Below are 10,420 nucleotides of genomic sequence, written 5' to 3'. Positions count from 1 at the left end.
AACTTTCCCTAGATTGGTCGAACCAAAGCCTAGACTAGTCGAACTAAAGCCTAACCCAATTATAAAAACCCATATATGTTTAACATTTGAAAGAACCTAAGTCTAAGGTCTCTCTAGGGTCAATTATACCTGAAATTATTAGACATTGAAGTATATACCATGAAATTTCTACTTGAATCTTCAATAACATTCAATGGATCTTCTACTTGAAGTAAACTTGTAGTTGTGGCTTGGTCTTGAACTTGAAGTGAAGTATAGCTTGAATACTTTGAACTTGAAGTAACCATCTTCATGTCTTGTTCTTTTACTTGCACTTTCCAACTTCATACGTTGATCTTGAAAGTGAACTTTCCATCTTGATTCACTTAAAGGTGAGCTCTTCAACACATGTGTGAACCACATTATAAGTTGTTTTGTCCCATCGAAATTTAACAAATAAGGGTGCTTTATATATCACAACACTTACAATCTCCCTCTATATCAAATTCATGACAAAACATACTTAGAACAAAATACAAATACAAAACTTCACACACTCTCTCAATATGAGCGCAAAATTTACTCCCCCTCAATCTAAGCTTGGACTTGTGTAAAATACTTGTATTAACAAATATATTTCCAAACATACAATCCACACAATCCATTCCAACAGCATTTGATTCAATCATAACCATAAATCTCTCTCCCTTTTTGTCACAACTTGACAAAGGAAGACAGAATGACAATCATAAATAGATAATTAAATGATAATAGAAGGAATATGCTTAAAAGTAAATCAGGAAAGTAAGGATAAGATTAAGAGAGCATAAAGAAATTAACATACAAGAGTATGAATTAAGTCATACAACCTAAGCATAAGTTAAAGTTACACAATCCAAAACAAAATCAAATCAAGCTAGTCTGAACCAAAGGAAGAAGGAGGTGGGATGGACGAGTCAATCTGATGAAGTCCTTTAGTAATGCGATGAAAATATTTTCATATATACTTCCTTGAAGACTTATGACTTTCAGTCAGATTGTCCTGTGAAACTTTCAATTCAACCACCTTCTCCTCTAAAGTTCGAAGGCGATCATCAAATTGAGACGGTGAAAAGTCAAGATCCACCTCATCATCTGTTTCTAGCTCATCAAATATGTCATCCATAGTTGTATCCATAGGCATTAGCACTTCCTCTTCTTCAACATCATCCTCATCTCGCTGACCGGAGAGATATTCCAGACTCATCTTATGAATGTTAGCGTTGTTAAACGGAAGGGCTGTCTTAGGAGCCTCAGTGGAAGGAATGACAACATTGCAATGAATGACAAGTATCGTCATAAGATAGGTAAATGGAATGGAACCATGACTCGGATGAATACGAAATTAAATGATTAAGTAGAAAATTAAAGAAGGGAGGCAAATAGGGATGCCGGATACAACGACATGAAGAATACGAGCCATGAACGAAGTCAGCTCAGACTTGTTCCTAAATCGCGGATATACATTTGACGTAAATATGCGATGAAGTACACAGAGACAAGGAATCATCTGAGTGGCATGTAGAGCATTACTGTTACTCCATTCAGCATCAAGTCGAGATAATTTTCTAGTAATCTGCCGACACTCAAACTCAAACATCCTATCATTAAGTGGATGAATCGGTATGCCATCATCATTAACATTTACATCAAGTAAACTTGAAATCAAGTGCCTGTATATAGGAACTGTCCCTTCTCTAAAGTTGATAGAAAATGTGAAACTTTTAAGGGACAAGTCTCCAATTGCCGCCCAAACCCAGAATATTTTCCCAACCAACGGCAGATAGGATGGGCAACAGTTTAAATGGAGCAATGTGATCGAGATTAACCATCTTTTTTATTATAATCTCGTGCAGAAATCCCTTCAATGCTTCAAATCTTCTTTGGGAGCTCTCAGGGTTCTCACCCTAATTGGAGTCGACCTAGAGGATGAGTCATGAGTTACTTTCCTCTTAGTTCGATGTTTCATTTAGAAAATGCCCAAGAGAAAATTAAAAATAGAAGATGGGTTTGACAAGAATCAGATTTTTGCCCAAAAACCCTCTATGAAAAGAGTGGAAAGCTTAAATCAATAACAAAATGAAGCTTAAGATGCAAATAAGAACCCAAATCTAAAAGGAAATTGAAAATGAGGCACTTACAATGACTCTATGGAGATGGGTTCGACGAGTCGAGCAAGGACTTATTGAGGAAGATTAAGAAAAATAAGGAAAAAGTGGTTTTTCCCTCTTTTAGAGAGGCCCACCCACGCTCCTCGACTGGTCGAGTACGTGCTCGACCGATAGTGCCGCACTGAAAGTTTTAAATAATTTTAAAATTTTTCATTTTTTTTGCATAAAAATTATTTTTTTTAAAAATGCAAAAATAAAATGATTTAATTAATTTGAAATATACATACCAATATCATGTTTTTATTTAGAATATATATTCCTGTCAAGCAGCTTAGTTATAATGTCGGCAAGCTGATTTTCGGTCTAGATATATTATAAAGAAATGCTTTTATCTTCAACCAATTCTCAAATATAATGATAACAAATGTCTATATGCTTCGTACGAGAATGTTGGATGGAATTTTTTGAAATATTAATTGTGCTAAAGTTATCGCAATACAAGATCATTATATCTTATGCAATTCTGTAATCGGTTAGCATTCTTTTCATCCAAACCAGCTGAGTACATACATTACGAGCTGCAATGTATTCAACCTCAGTTGTAGATAAAGAAACTGAACTCTGTTTCTTACTGTGCCATGAAACTAAACAATTTCTAACATAGAAACATCTACCACTGGTAGACTTTCTATCATCGATGTTCCCTCCCTAGTCAGCATCTGTATATCCAACTATTGTACATTTGTATTATTCAAATACCAAAGACTGAAGTTAGCAGTACTTGCGACATATCTAATTATGCGCTTAACAGCAATAAGATGTGATTCTTTTAGATCATATTGATATCTAGCACAGATTCCTACACTGAAAGCAATATCTGGTCTACTAGCAGTTAAGTATAAGAGACTACCAATCATGCTGCGATATAAGCGAGAGTCTATATATTTTTACCTGTTTCATCCTTTGAAAGTTTGAGAGTCGTACTCATAAGAGTATCAAATTTCTTACCGTTTTCGAATCCAAACTTCTTAACCAAATTTAAGGTATATTTGGTTTGAGAAATGAAGATACCATCTTCTTGCTATTTAACTTGTAAGCCTAGAAAGTAATTCAATTCTCTAACTATACTCATCTCGAACTTGGATTTCATACGCTCTACAAACTCAACGGACAGGTTAGTGCTTGTACAACCATAGATAATATCATCAACATAGATTTGTACAATTAATATGTGTTCATTGTATTTTTTAACAAATAAAGTTTTATCAACACTTCCCATGATAAAATTGTGACTAGGTAAAAACTTAGTCGGCTTCTCATACCATGCCCTGGGAGCTTGTTTAAGACCGTAAAGTGCCTTTTTAAGGCGATATACATGATTTGAGTGTTTAGGGTCCTCAAAACCGTTATGTTGTTCAACATAGACCTCTTCATGTAGATCGCCGTTTAAGAATGCACTTTTAACATCCATTTGATATATCTTGAATTTTTTAAAGCAAGTAATAGATATAAACAATCTGATGGATTCAAGGCGAGCTACTGGCGCAAAGGTTTCATCATAATTGATTCCTTCTATTTGAGTATACCCTTGTACAACCAGTCTAGCCTTGTTTCTAATTATATTTCCCATTTCATCATATTTATTTTTAAAAATCCATTTGGTTACAATTATATGTTTATAGTTGGTCTTAGAACCAAATACCAGACATCATTCCTAACAAACTAATTTAACTTTTCTTACATGGCTACAATCCAATTTTCACGGGTAAGTGCTTCTTTTATGTTGGTTGGTTCAATTTGAGAAGTAAAGCAAACATAATTGCAAATATTCTCTAATTATTTTCTTGTCCGCACACCAGTGAGAGGATTACCTAATATCAGATCGGTAGGATGGTCTTTGACTAATCTTAGTTCAGTATTAACTGGACTAGATGAAGAGTCAGGTTTCTCAATTAAATTGACTTCATCATCTTCTATACTAGGTAAGGGTGTGATCAGGTGATCATTAATTATAACGTTAATGGATTCTTAGATCACTCCTGTTCTTTTATTAAGAATATGATATGCTCGACTATTTAGAGTATAACCCAAGAATATCCCTTCATCACTTTTAGCTTCAAACTTCCCTAAGTTTTCACAGTCACGTACTATGAATCACTTACTTCCAAAAATTCGTAAGTACTTAACAGTTGGTTTCTTATTGAACCATAAGTCATACGCTGTTTTATCTTTTGATTTTCTTATATACACATGGTTTATAATATAGCATGCAATATTTATAGCTTCGTCCCACAAGTTTTTAGGTAAATTCATGCTATTTAGCATAACATTGGCCATCTCTTGTAGCACTCTATTCTTCCTTTCAACAACCTCATTTTGTTGAGGTATTTTAGGAGCAGAAAACTCATGCGATATGCCATGATCAGTACAGTATTTCTCAAAATTGCTATTTTCAAATTTAGTATTATGATCGCATCTGATTTTGATAACATTCATTTCTTATTCAGTCTGAATTCGTTTTAGTATTCTTTTGACTTCATCGAGAGTCTCAGATTTTTCTCTCATGAATGCTACCCAAGTAAATCTGGTAAAGTCATCAACAATAACCAGAAAGTACTTCTTTCTACCTCTACTCTCCGTTCTGGTTGGTCCAACTAGATCGATATGGAGAAGTTCAAGAGGTTTGGTTGTGGCAAAGGAGTTCACTTTCTTGTGACTACTCCAAGTTTGTTTGCTGATTTGGCATGTGCCACATATTTTATCAACCCTTTTTAGTTTAGGTAAACCTCGATCGAATAAGATCAATTTTGCTCATCTATAGAGGTTTCGATAGTTAACATGTCCAAGACGTTTATGCCATAATTTTGTTTTGTCTATTTAGACCATGTAACATGAAAATATAGAAGAGCAAGACTCATTGATAATATAGCAATTTTCAAAAGTCCTACGACCATTTAATATCATACAACCTTTCTCATTTGAAATCTCTCATCCTTGATTAGTGAATTTCACAATATATTTGTTATCGCAGAATTGAGATATACTTAAAAGATTGTGTTTAAGACCTTCAACATATAAGACGTTTTCAAAATGAGGAAGGTTAGAGAGTTGAACAATACCTTAGCCGATTATCCTGCAATTGCTTCCATCACCAAAAGTAACTGAACCATCATTCATTTCTTTGTAGTTGGTGAATATATCCTTGTCACTTGTCATATGTCTTGAACATCCACTGTCTAGGTACCATTTTGAATGGCTAGAAGCTTTGAAGGCAGTATGGGTAACAAGACAAGTAACTTTTGGAACCCGCTTCATTATTGTTCTAGGTTTAGGAGTACCATTAGTTTTTCTTGGCTTGTGAAAGTTGGAATTTCTTTGTCTATCAACTCTGATAACATTAGAGTTAGATTTAAGAAGCACTTTGAGTAAGTCCACTATTTTTTCAGCTAAGGGGTTACATCTTTGATTTCTAAAGGTAATGTTAATAGAAATAATTTTAGAGGCTTGAAAATGTTTTGAATTTTTGAAATTATTTTGGTTATTATTTCCTAAATTCTTTCCTTTTGAGTACGAGGATTCTCCTTTTACAAATATAGGAGATGCATTCTTATTTTTCAGGGGGAGTATCTTTGATATAGCCCAGACCCGATTTATCGCCACATTTTCTCGATGCGATTAATAACTTTTCTAGCTTAGGGTCTCTTTGAGCGTATCTCCAAGTATCCTTAGAACTCAATAGAGAAGAAACTTCGAGTTTTAAATTCTCATTTTCTATTCTGAGTTTTTCAAATTTAGAAGTTTTGAGACCTAAATCAAGTTTTGCTTTTTCATTACAATCAGAAGGATGAGATTTTTCCAAAACAATATTTTCAAGTTCTTCTTTTAGTTTAGAAAATTTTCTTTTTGAATCTTTAACTTGACAGCTATTTTGCAACTTTCCCTCTATAGGGCATTATAGGCATCCTGAAAATCATCTTTATTTTCATTTTCAGGGTCACTCCTGAGATTCTCATAATCAGATAAGTTACAACTATCTGAGGAGGTGACTCTAGCTATAATCATTAAGGCCTTCACTTCATTTGAAGTTTCTTGTTCTGATTCATCTGACTCAAAAGAACTTTCAGAGTCGGATGATTCATCCCAAGTGACTAACATGCCCTTTTTTTTAACTTATCCCTTTTGGGATATTTATTTGTCAAATACCCATATTTATCGCAGTTAAAACATTGACTGTCTTTTACAGATTTTCAAGTTTTAGATTTTCCCTTTCTCTTATCAGAAGGTTTTTTAAAATCAACTTTTTTCTTACTTTTGAAAATCCTGTAAAACTTTTTAGCAAGTAAAGCCATATCATCCTCTGTATCTTCAATATTAGAATTAACATGTTATCTTTTGAAATAGATTTGGATGACTTCAGAATATTGGACTTACCTTTGGGAGCTTTAAAATTTAACTCGTATGTTTGAAGAGAACTAACTAACTCATCAACCTTCATTTGATCAGTGTCTCTTAGTTCCTGAATGGCAGTTACTTTGGAATTAAACTTCTTAGGAAGAGATCGCAGTATTTTAGCACAGACTTTGCTTTCTAAGATTCCATCTCCTATACCCTACATAGAATTAACTATGTCATTTAATTTCGTATAGAAGTCCATGTAAGTTTCATTTTCTTCCATACAAATCTCCTCAAACCTTGTAGGGAGGATTTGAACTTTAGATTTCTTGACAATAGTAGTTCATTCGTGTGTCATTTCAAGAATATCTCAGGCTTGTTTAGCTGTATCACATGAAATGATTCTTTTGAATTCATCAGGTGATAGAGCACATATAATTGCATTTAAAGCCTTAGCATTTACATTGCTTTCATTTTTCTCGGGTGTAGTCCATAAGTAAAAAGGAGTTTCTTTAATGAACTTGTTTTCATCACTGCCTAAAACCTCAGACACAGGTGGTTTCCATTTGGTTATCGTAGCTTGCTACACGCTTTCATCTATGGATTTTAAGAAAATCCTCATTTTGGCTTTCCAATAAGCATAATTTGAGCTATCAAAGGGTGGTGGCCTGGTAATTAACAAGCTATCAAAATTTGACATATTGAAAGCTCCAATAGATCTTTAAACTCAATGAACTTAATCCAAATAAATGAGCAACTTAGCTTTGATACCACTTGAAAAGGGCAAGCTCTCAATCTTAGAGGGAGGGTGAATAAGACTGCCAATTTAAAAATTGAAGAACTGAAAGATTAAATAAATCAGAACTAATCAAAGATCTCAATTGTAATAGTATTGAGAAATTGATTCAAACCTTATTCAAAGGACAACCTTATACCAAAAACAAATGTTTTAGGTAGGACAACCTGATTTCTTGAACGTAGTAAGGATCAAGATCACAAACTAAAACAAGAAGAAAATGAAAGAATGCTATCTATTACAAGCATTCACCACATGTATATAAAAGGATTACAATCATTCACCACATGTACATCACATACATCATTCACCACAAAACACCAGGAGTTATAGTGGTTCGATGTGACACCAATTGTTCTCAAACAGCCACACCTACTCCACTCTCAATAATCACAACCCACGTGATACTGGCGTTCACTAATAATCAAGGTTTTCTCAGGTTCACCTTAAAACCTATACAGTTGTGATTTTAGAAGGGCTATCACAATCAAAACCCCACGCTAAGATTTTCTGGATATCTCAAGAAACCAAAAATGAATAAAAAAAATAATACTTATCTTCTTCTAAAGACGCTCTTTGATGTAGCCCGTAGAGCCGCTTCGCTTGATGTAGAAATGTTCAATTTCCGATAACACAATTAAGGGTTCTAGGTTCTAATTTGATTTTACATTAATTCAAACCTTGAGCTACTTGTTTGAATTCCTTAGATCTCACAAAGAAGAGTATAAACTCCCTTTATAATATAAGATTCATAAAAGAGATCTAGAAATTACAAAACAAAAAGCTATTAAGAAGATTTAAAATTATCGTGCTATAGCTTGAAGAAGATAGGAACTTTTCTCTCTCAAAGTGAAGGCTTTTCCTGGCTTAAATGAATTAATTCGGAGTGAGAAAAGACCTCTATTTATAGGCTAAAAAGTTGTTGCTTCGACTAGTCTAAGGCCTCCTTCGACTGGTCTAAGAATCAACCAAATTTCAAATTTTGGACGCGATCAGATAAAACCGTTCTTCGACTGGTCGAGCACAGCCTTCGACTAGTCGAGGGTGCTAAAAATTGGTTCCTGGACTTCGAGTCGAGCACCCTTTGACTAGTTGAGGAGGTGCCTTCGACTGGTCGAGCACCCTACTCGACTAGTTGAGGAACCAACAAAAAAAGTCCATTTTTAAGTTCAAATCTTGGACTAGTCTAAACTTTCCCAAGAATGGTCGAACCAAAGCCTAACCCAAGTATGAAAACCCATATATATTTAGCATTTGAAAGAACCTAAGTATAAGGTCTCTCAAGGGTCAATTATACCTGAAATTATTGGATATTGAAGTATATACCATGAAACTTCTACTTGAATCTTCAGTAACGTTCAGTGAATCTTCTACTTGAAGTAAACTTATAGTTGTAGTTTGATCTTGAACTTGAAATGAAGTAGAGCTTGAATACTTTGAACTTGAAGTAACCATCTTCATGTCTTGTTCTTATACTTTCACTTTCCAACTTCATACATTGATCTTGAAGGTGAACTTTCCATCTTGATTCACTTGAAGGTGAACTTTTCAACACATGTGTAAACCACATTATAAGCTGTTTTGTCCCATCGAAATTTGACAAATAAGGGTGCTTTATACATCATAGCACTTACACTTTGTGAAGGGGGAAGCTGGCAGTAAATCCAAAGCTGCAGATATTTTCAATAGTGAGATCTTTGAATGGACAGAAAGAGCTTGCTCTCCTGAACTTTGTTCTACACCCACAGAAATACATGTATTGTTATATATTTTCAGAGGAATATAATGGTCTTTGATCTGAGACCATAAAATGTATAATATGCTTTGTCTCTCAGTTTCTACATGTGAGGCTCATTTTTCAGTTGTCCAGACCATGGATCTGATTGGTCTCACTTGGATGACTGAGACACAAAAATCTTCCAGATCAGGCTCTGAATTGAATGCAACAGTTCAACAGTCTGTTAATCAAAACCGTGCATTGGATCTATCGCAGTTTAATTTGACTGTTGTAAATCTTCAATCAGACCTATCTGGGCCCTTGATGTGGTCTAGATATTCAATCTGAACAGTTGGCGAGCCTAATCTTCAATCTGCATGGTTAATGCACTACAAATCTTCATTTACCCCTGAATGGCCTAATTTCAATACGTATGACTTGAATTAGTACTATCTAGGCAAAAATTAGACATTATTCCAGATTGATGAAACATCCAGTTTTTCCATGGCTTCCTGTGCACTACCACAAGATCGACTAGTCTGCTGCTAGGTAATACAAACTATTTTGCATTTTCAATTTGCAAGACTCAGCCAAGTTTGCACGTTTTGAGTTTCCTTTTCTTCCCTTCACTTTCTGTAATGAAGTGTCCTCTTTACATAGGTATCATTCAGCGCTTTGGATGGCTATCTATCCTTCTGACTTCTGTTGTGGCTTGATCAATGTTTGGAAGCTTGTGAATAGAATTTGAGTCGTTAACCGATCAGCTCCTAGGCTTGGTTGTCATTCTCTTTGTATGGCCTTGACTTAGTCAACTTGCCCTTAATCAACTCAATGACTAGGTTGAGTCATCCACATTAGGTTGGGTTGGGCTTCAAACTGTCAAGATTGGGACTCACACAGAAATGGATCCATCAGGTCAGCAGCCAACTTATAAGGATCAATAAGTTAAACTGCTTTATTCTGCTATGAAAAACTCAGGTAGGATTCTGAAGTAAAGCATGTAATGTAAAAAGTAAATTTTTTTTATGAAACTAGATGTAAAAGCCACAAGAATTCCGAACCATGAGTTGTACTTTTATTGGAGTTTGATGAGCATCTCTGCCGTGCATGTGAAACATGGTTACAATGGTTTGTACCTCTGATTCAATTATCAAGCAGATGGATGATCAGTTATAGCCTAAATGCTATGGTGGTAGAGTTATCTTAGTTATTATATTAGTGTGTCGCAAATGGATGACCAAGTAATGATTGATTTGTCGGAAGAAAAAAAATACCCCCATTGGATGCTTAGGATCATTTGATCTTCTTTTGTATAGGGGCACATTGGCAATGGTGTTCGTGGAATCTATGATTTTCTTATGATAGAAATGGATTAGGTGCATCACA

The sequence above is a fragment of the Magnolia sinica genome, chromosome 5, assembly GCF_029962835.1.
Source record: "Magnolia sinica isolate HGM2019 chromosome 5, MsV1, whole genome shotgun sequence".
NCBI lineage: Eukaryota > Viridiplantae > Streptophyta > Magnoliopsida > Magnoliales > Magnoliaceae > Magnolia > Magnolia sinica.
Note: the sequence above shows the minus strand (reverse complement) of the source record.